Source organism: Podarcis erhardii, assembly GCF_964252035.2.
Source record: "Podarcis erhardii genome assembly, chromosome: 6".
In the NCBI taxonomy this organism is placed as follows: Eukaryota; Metazoa; Chordata; class Lepidosauria; order Squamata; family Lacertidae; genus Podarcis; species Podarcis erhardii.
In genome coordinates, this window is record NC_138510.1 from 100,526,533 (window position 1) to 100,532,532 (window position 6,000).

A 6,000-nucleotide genomic window follows, 5' to 3' on the forward strand; every position below is an offset into this window, starting at 1 on the left:
CGCATTCTACTCCAGGAAACTCAGCAAGTCGGAACAGAATTACACCATCTGGGATAGGGAGTTGCTGGCCATTCATGCAGCCTTCAAAGCGTGGCGGCACTTCCTCATCGGAGCCAAACACACAGTGCAGGTCCTCACGGACCATAAGAACCTGGAGTACTGGCGCACGGCGCGGTTCCTGAACCAGAGACACATCCGCTGGGCGGAGTTCTTTGCGGATTTCGACTTCCGGATAGAATACATCCCGGGAGACAGCAACGTCATGGCGGATGCGCTATCCAGGAAGCCGCAGTTTCTCGAGGAAGCGGCACCGGTGGCGGCCAAACACATTTTCGCACCGAAGGCGTGGGCGTGCGCTTCAGCCACCGTGGACCAGGACGCGGTACGTCGCGCGCTGCAGACGGATTCGTTCGCACAATCCAAGATGGAGGAGGTGCGACGAGGCACAGCGAAAGACGACGAATTCCAGATACGCGACGGACTGCTCATCCGCAAAGGGGCCCTCTACGTGCCAGGAGACGACCTCTGCGCAAAAGTACTGCAGCAGTTACACGACGCACCCAGTGCCGGGCACTTCGGCAAGGACAAGACGGCGGAATTAGTAGCCAGAGACTTTTGGTGGCCCAAGATGAGGGGAGAAGTCGCGGATTACGTCACTAGGTGTGACACGTGCCAAAGGGCCAAACCAGTACACAGGCCGCCAGCAGGACTGCTGGAACCGCTACAGACACCGCTCGAACCGTGGGAGAAAGTGGCCCTGGACTTTGTCACAGATCTGCCCAGCTCGCGAGGCAAAACAGCGGTACTCGTAGTCGTAGACCTGTTCACCAAGATGGCGCACTTCATTCCTTGTGCGAAGGTGGCCACAGCGGAACAGACCGCCAAGCTGTTCATAGACCACGTGTTCAAGGTTCACGGCTTACCGCGGTCCATCCTGTCCGACCGGGGTCGCCAATTCATCTCGAGCTTCTGGCAGAAGCTGCTGGGCCTCCTGAACGTCAAGATCAACTTAGCGTCGGCACGACACCCGCAGACCAACGGACAAGCGGAGAGGGTCAACGCCATCATGCAGCAGTACCTACGATGCTACGCAAATCAACAGCCCTCGACCTGGGTGGATTACCTACCGCTAGCCGAGTTTGCCTACAACAACACGAAGCACGTGTCTACGGGGGTGACGCCGTTCTTCGCCAACAATGGGTGGCATCCCAGAACCTTCCTGGGGTTAGAGACGAAGGTGGAGGGGGAGCCACGGGGAGCAGAGGCCTTGGCAGCGGAGTTACAGGAGGTCCACAAGCAACTCCGAAGGCACTTGGAGCTAGCAAAACACGCCTACAAAATGCAGGCAGACAGGCACAGTAGAGTCGGGGAAGACATCCAGGTGGGGGACTGGGTCTGGTTAGCAGCCCAGGCAGTGCCGGCCAGAACGTTAGCTAAGAAGAAGCTCAGGCACAAGCAGCTAGGGCCTTACCAAGTTGAGGCACAAATAAACCCAGTGGCCTTCCGGTTGACACTCCCAGAGGGCTCCAGAATGCACCCGGTCTTTCATAGATCAGTGCTCACACCCTACAAGGAACCCCACAGGTTTCAGGCGCCAGGGAACGCACCAGACCCACTCAGCGAATCGCCGACAAGGGGGGGGGTCACCGAGGGCGGCGCCACTCAACGAGGTCACAGAGATTTTAGACTCGAGATGGGGGGAAGAGGGGGTTGAATATCTCCTCGCCAGGGAAGGTACCCCGGCCAGCGCCAACAGGTGGGTACCGTACTATGCTGTGGAGGAGCACTATCTCAAGGACGAGTTCCATGCACTCTTCCCACACAGACCTATGCTGGCAGATTATTTCGACGACTATATTTTCACACCCACACTTTCAGCCAGCACGTTCCAGGGGTTCTCTTCAGCTGAGGAAACGGCGCCAGAAACGAGCTCCCCAGAGGGATCACTCTCGGGGTCGGTCACAGAACGCTCTTATTGGTGGGACGATCAACCGGAGGTGGGGTGGAGCAGGGAACTGCTGAGGGGACCCTTACAGGCAGCATACCCCGAGGCAACGGGAGAGACGGACATGGACGTGTTGGGGGGGGATCCTGGGTTCGAGCACAGCTGCAGAGAGATGGAAGCAGAGGAGATCGACGTCGACAAGCCCATTACAGACTGGCCGGATCCAGCTGGCTGGCTGGATACCAGGGGGGAAGAACTGTATCCCGCACTCACCCCCACAGCACAGGAGCACCCGGAACCCGGACCCGAAGAGGGGAAGGGGGGGCTTCGAGGGGGGGATGGATGTCAGGGGCTCAGGAGCAGAGGCACAGGGGAGAGAGGAAACGGAGAGCGAAGGGGAAGAATCTGAGGGCAGCGTAGGGGAGTATGACAGTGGCCCGAGAGATTCCATGAGTTTCTCCAGCGATTCAGAAGATTCCCAGAGGGGGCGCCGATGGCCAGGGCAAGGGGGGTCCCAAGGGGGACGCACCAGAAGCAAGGGGCCAGCGGGGACTCCCAAAGCAGCAGCGGAAGATCAGGACCAGTTCCCCCACCAGAGCGTAGTGGGGGGGAAGAGTCCCATGTGTCGGGGCCAGCGTCTCCTCCAGTAGGGAGAGAAGATGAGTCAGGGCTGACCACGCCTCTATCAGAGAGTGAGAGAACGGAGGGGAACTCAGGTCCAGCTAGCCCCCCCGAAGAGGGAAGCAGTGACAGGAGCAGTGTAACGGCCAGGAGAAAAGTTGCCGGCTGGGCGCGCGCGCCAAGTTCAAAGGTACAGGCGCGCGGGACGGCAGAAAACCCGGATTGTGAACCAGGTCCTAAAGCCCGCCGGAGGCAGGGGGAAGACTCAGGGGATTCAGCGTCAGAAGAGTCTAGAAAGGGCAAGACCCCAGTGGACAGGCGGACCCAGAGGAGGAAAGAGCAAAGGAAGAGGTGGAGCAAGGCTAGAGTCTTAAACTGGTGTCTGGGGGGAGGAGATTCAGACGGAGCTTCAGCGGTCTAGAGTTTGAGACGTAGAGCTGCGCACCGCGGCTTTGAAATCGAAACTGAACTTCAATAAAGACTTTTGTATATAACAAGAACTGGTGTTGGTCCTTTGTGAGCTGGGACCTCGGGCAGCTCTGACATCTGTGCTTTGGGGTCTTGGTGTTTAATTTGTCTCACTGTGGCTCCTAGCTGCCTCCTACTTTAAGGGTAGCAGGCAGGCACCACTGGAAGAAGTCCCCACAGGGACTGAATATGAGTAAAATGCAAATCAGGTTAGAACCTAGTTGCTTAGTATTTTTAAGGGTGGCTCTTTTTCTTGGCTGTGAAAGTATGAATGCAAAATTAAGAGATCATGTATGAATAATGATTACTGCATGTGCTGGATATGTGCTTCTGGAGGGGGGGACTGTATGGATGTTGTAAGGTACAAGTGCCGAGGTTTTTAATTAATGAATGAATTAATTAATTTTAAGATCCTGTTTATTGTCCATGCGTCTTTTCTGCCACCTTCTTCAGCTTAAAGCTACGTTCCTGTGCATCCTTATTGGGGAATAAAAGATCCCTGGACGGTTAAGTCCAGTCAGAGGTGACTATGGGGTACGGCACACATCTCGCTTTCAGGCTGAGGGAGCTGGCGTTTGTCCACAGACAGCTTTCCAGGTCATGTGGCCAGCAGGACTAAACTGCTAGGTTGGTGCAACGGAACACTGTGATGGAAGCCAGAGTGCATGGAAATGCCGCAGCGGTACCTATTTATCTACTTGCACTGGTATGCTTTCGAACTGCTAGGTTGGCAGGAGCTGGGACAGAGCAACAGGAGCTCACCCCGTTGCGGGGATTCAAACAGCCAACCTTCAATCAGCAAGCCCAAGAGGCTCAGCGCCACCCGTGTCTCTCTGCCAACCTAGCAGTTTGAAAGCATGCCAATGCAAGTAGATAAATAGGTACCGCTTCGGCAGGAAGGTAAACGGCATTTCTGTGTGCTAGCCATCTGTTGACAAATGCAAGCTCCCTTGGCCTGAAAGCGAGATGAACGCCACACCCCCAGATTCGTCTGCGACTGGACTTAACTGTTCAGGGGTCCTTTGCCTTTACCTATTGGGGAATAAGTTCAGTGGGACCTAGTGGCTGTGTTCACATTTAATGCTAAGCCAGAAAATATGAATTCCTACTTTGCTTCTGCCTTCTGCAAGTGGGGAAACCAAACCACAAAGTGGTTGGTTTAGTATGTCATCCAAACCTGGAATCATAGTTGTTTCCCACAAACAAACCACGGTTGCCATGACTTCAAGTTGGCTAGTGGTCATGATTTGTTTGAGTTCAAATGTCACAGGACACCATACCCCCCATGGTTTATTTTCCTGAAGCAGGAATGCCTGTATCAGTGCCTAGCTTGAAGTTTAATCCCTAGTGGTTTAATAAACTTTATTTTCTGGCTTCGCATTACATGCAAACACAGCCTGTGGAACCTGATTCCAAGTAAACATGCAGAGAAGTGAGAAGTTGACAGGTTTGTAAAGACCATTGGAAATCATTAAGGAATTGAAACATACCTTCAGTTCACACAAATAGGCAAATGTTTTAAGCAAAGTATTTTCCTCTATTTTCAGTGTATTAGTACAAAGTTTTTGCATCCCTCAGGTGCATGCATGTACTTTTTTGTGGGGTGAGGTGAAGGGGTTGGTGCTACAGGCTTGCTTAAGGTGGCATTTGGTGGCTTACAAAAAGAACTTGTACAAGTTAGACCAACTGTCAAACAAAATTGGAAGCTGAAAATTTGCATCTCTTACTGATATTACACATTGGTGAATGCAATGTTAATGTGACTTACCAGTACTCAAGGCATCACCAGTACTCAAAGGCATTCCTATTTCCTTATGTCATAGAATTGCTTTAATAGCTGAAAATTCTAATTTTTTATTTTCACTATTGTAAGGCACTCCAGTTTCCCTGTAGTGTGAGATACTGAGTGAGCAAGGTTAGATCATTTTGTAATTTTACACTTTTTTTCTGTTTGGGAAACACAGGTAGGAAAGAGGCACAATTTTTCAATCTAGTCAATAGGCTATCAAAGGGATGGAGAGGCTTTTTGGAAGTGATCTTGGTCCATGCTATTTTCCATATGGCAAGTGTTCTATCACCAGTCGGGATTAAAAAAAATATTTTATTAAAGTTTGTAAAAGAATACAAAGATTAATATCAGATATCTTTTTATCAGGGTAAAAACTAATCTAAATAAAAACAGACCAAAAAGGGGGGGGGGGAGAGAACTCCTAACTTCTCAGGAGTTAGGTACCAATTTTACATCATTTTGTAATAACTCTCTTTTAAATCACAACACAATGTGTATTTTAACCATTTAGTCCACATTTGTTCCTGTTTCATCTGTATATTAGAACCATTTATTTTGCCCATTTAATCATGCATTATTTAACTTGTTTTTCTTGCATTTCAAATTTCAACTAAGTTTATATATTTCTGCAATAACATGTTTGTCATCTGTACGCAATTGTATTTCAATATCTGTCTTTTTTTGTTCTATACCAAAAGTCTTATTATCCAACTTAAATATTTCTGTTAATTGTAAATGAGAAAACAGTTGGAGGCCATAACCTTTCACTGTTTACTGTCCCCTTGTTTTAATTGTACAGTCTCCTTGATTCCACATTTTTCTCTCTACTGTGCTGTATTGGGGAGACCATGTCATTCCAGTCTCCCATAAGGCACAAATTTTCATATGAAAAGTCCATCAACCTGTCCACAAGTTCTTTATAAAATACAGATTTCTCTTCATTTGGGGCATAAATGCCTACAACCAAAGTTTCACTCTCTTAGATATTAATTTCCACCCCAACATATCTACCTTGTTCATCGGAAAATACCAGTTTGAGGCAAAATCGGGAATATATATATAGAACTCCATTTTTTCTTCAGTCCTGCAGGGATAGATTCCTCACCTATTTTCTTTTAATCAAATATTTTATATCCCTTTTCTTGATATGTGTCTCTTGTGAACAAATTAGATTCAG

At 49.6% G+C, this 6,000-nt stretch overlaps 1 long non-coding RNA gene across 1 annotated transcript in view; it reads left to right on the forward strand.

Moving 5' to 3' along the window:
- LOC309344767 overlaps positions 1 to 5,224 on the forward strand; it is a 57,355-nt gene extending 52,131 nt beyond the window's left edge. Inside the window, exon 2 of the long non-coding RNA XR_014157874.1 lies at positions 3,599 to 5,224. This is a non-coding gene — a long non-coding RNA (uncharacterized lncRNA). The remainder of the gene's footprint in view (positions 1 to 3,598) is intronic.
- The last annotated feature ends 776 nt before the right edge of the window (positions 5,225 to 6,000 follow it).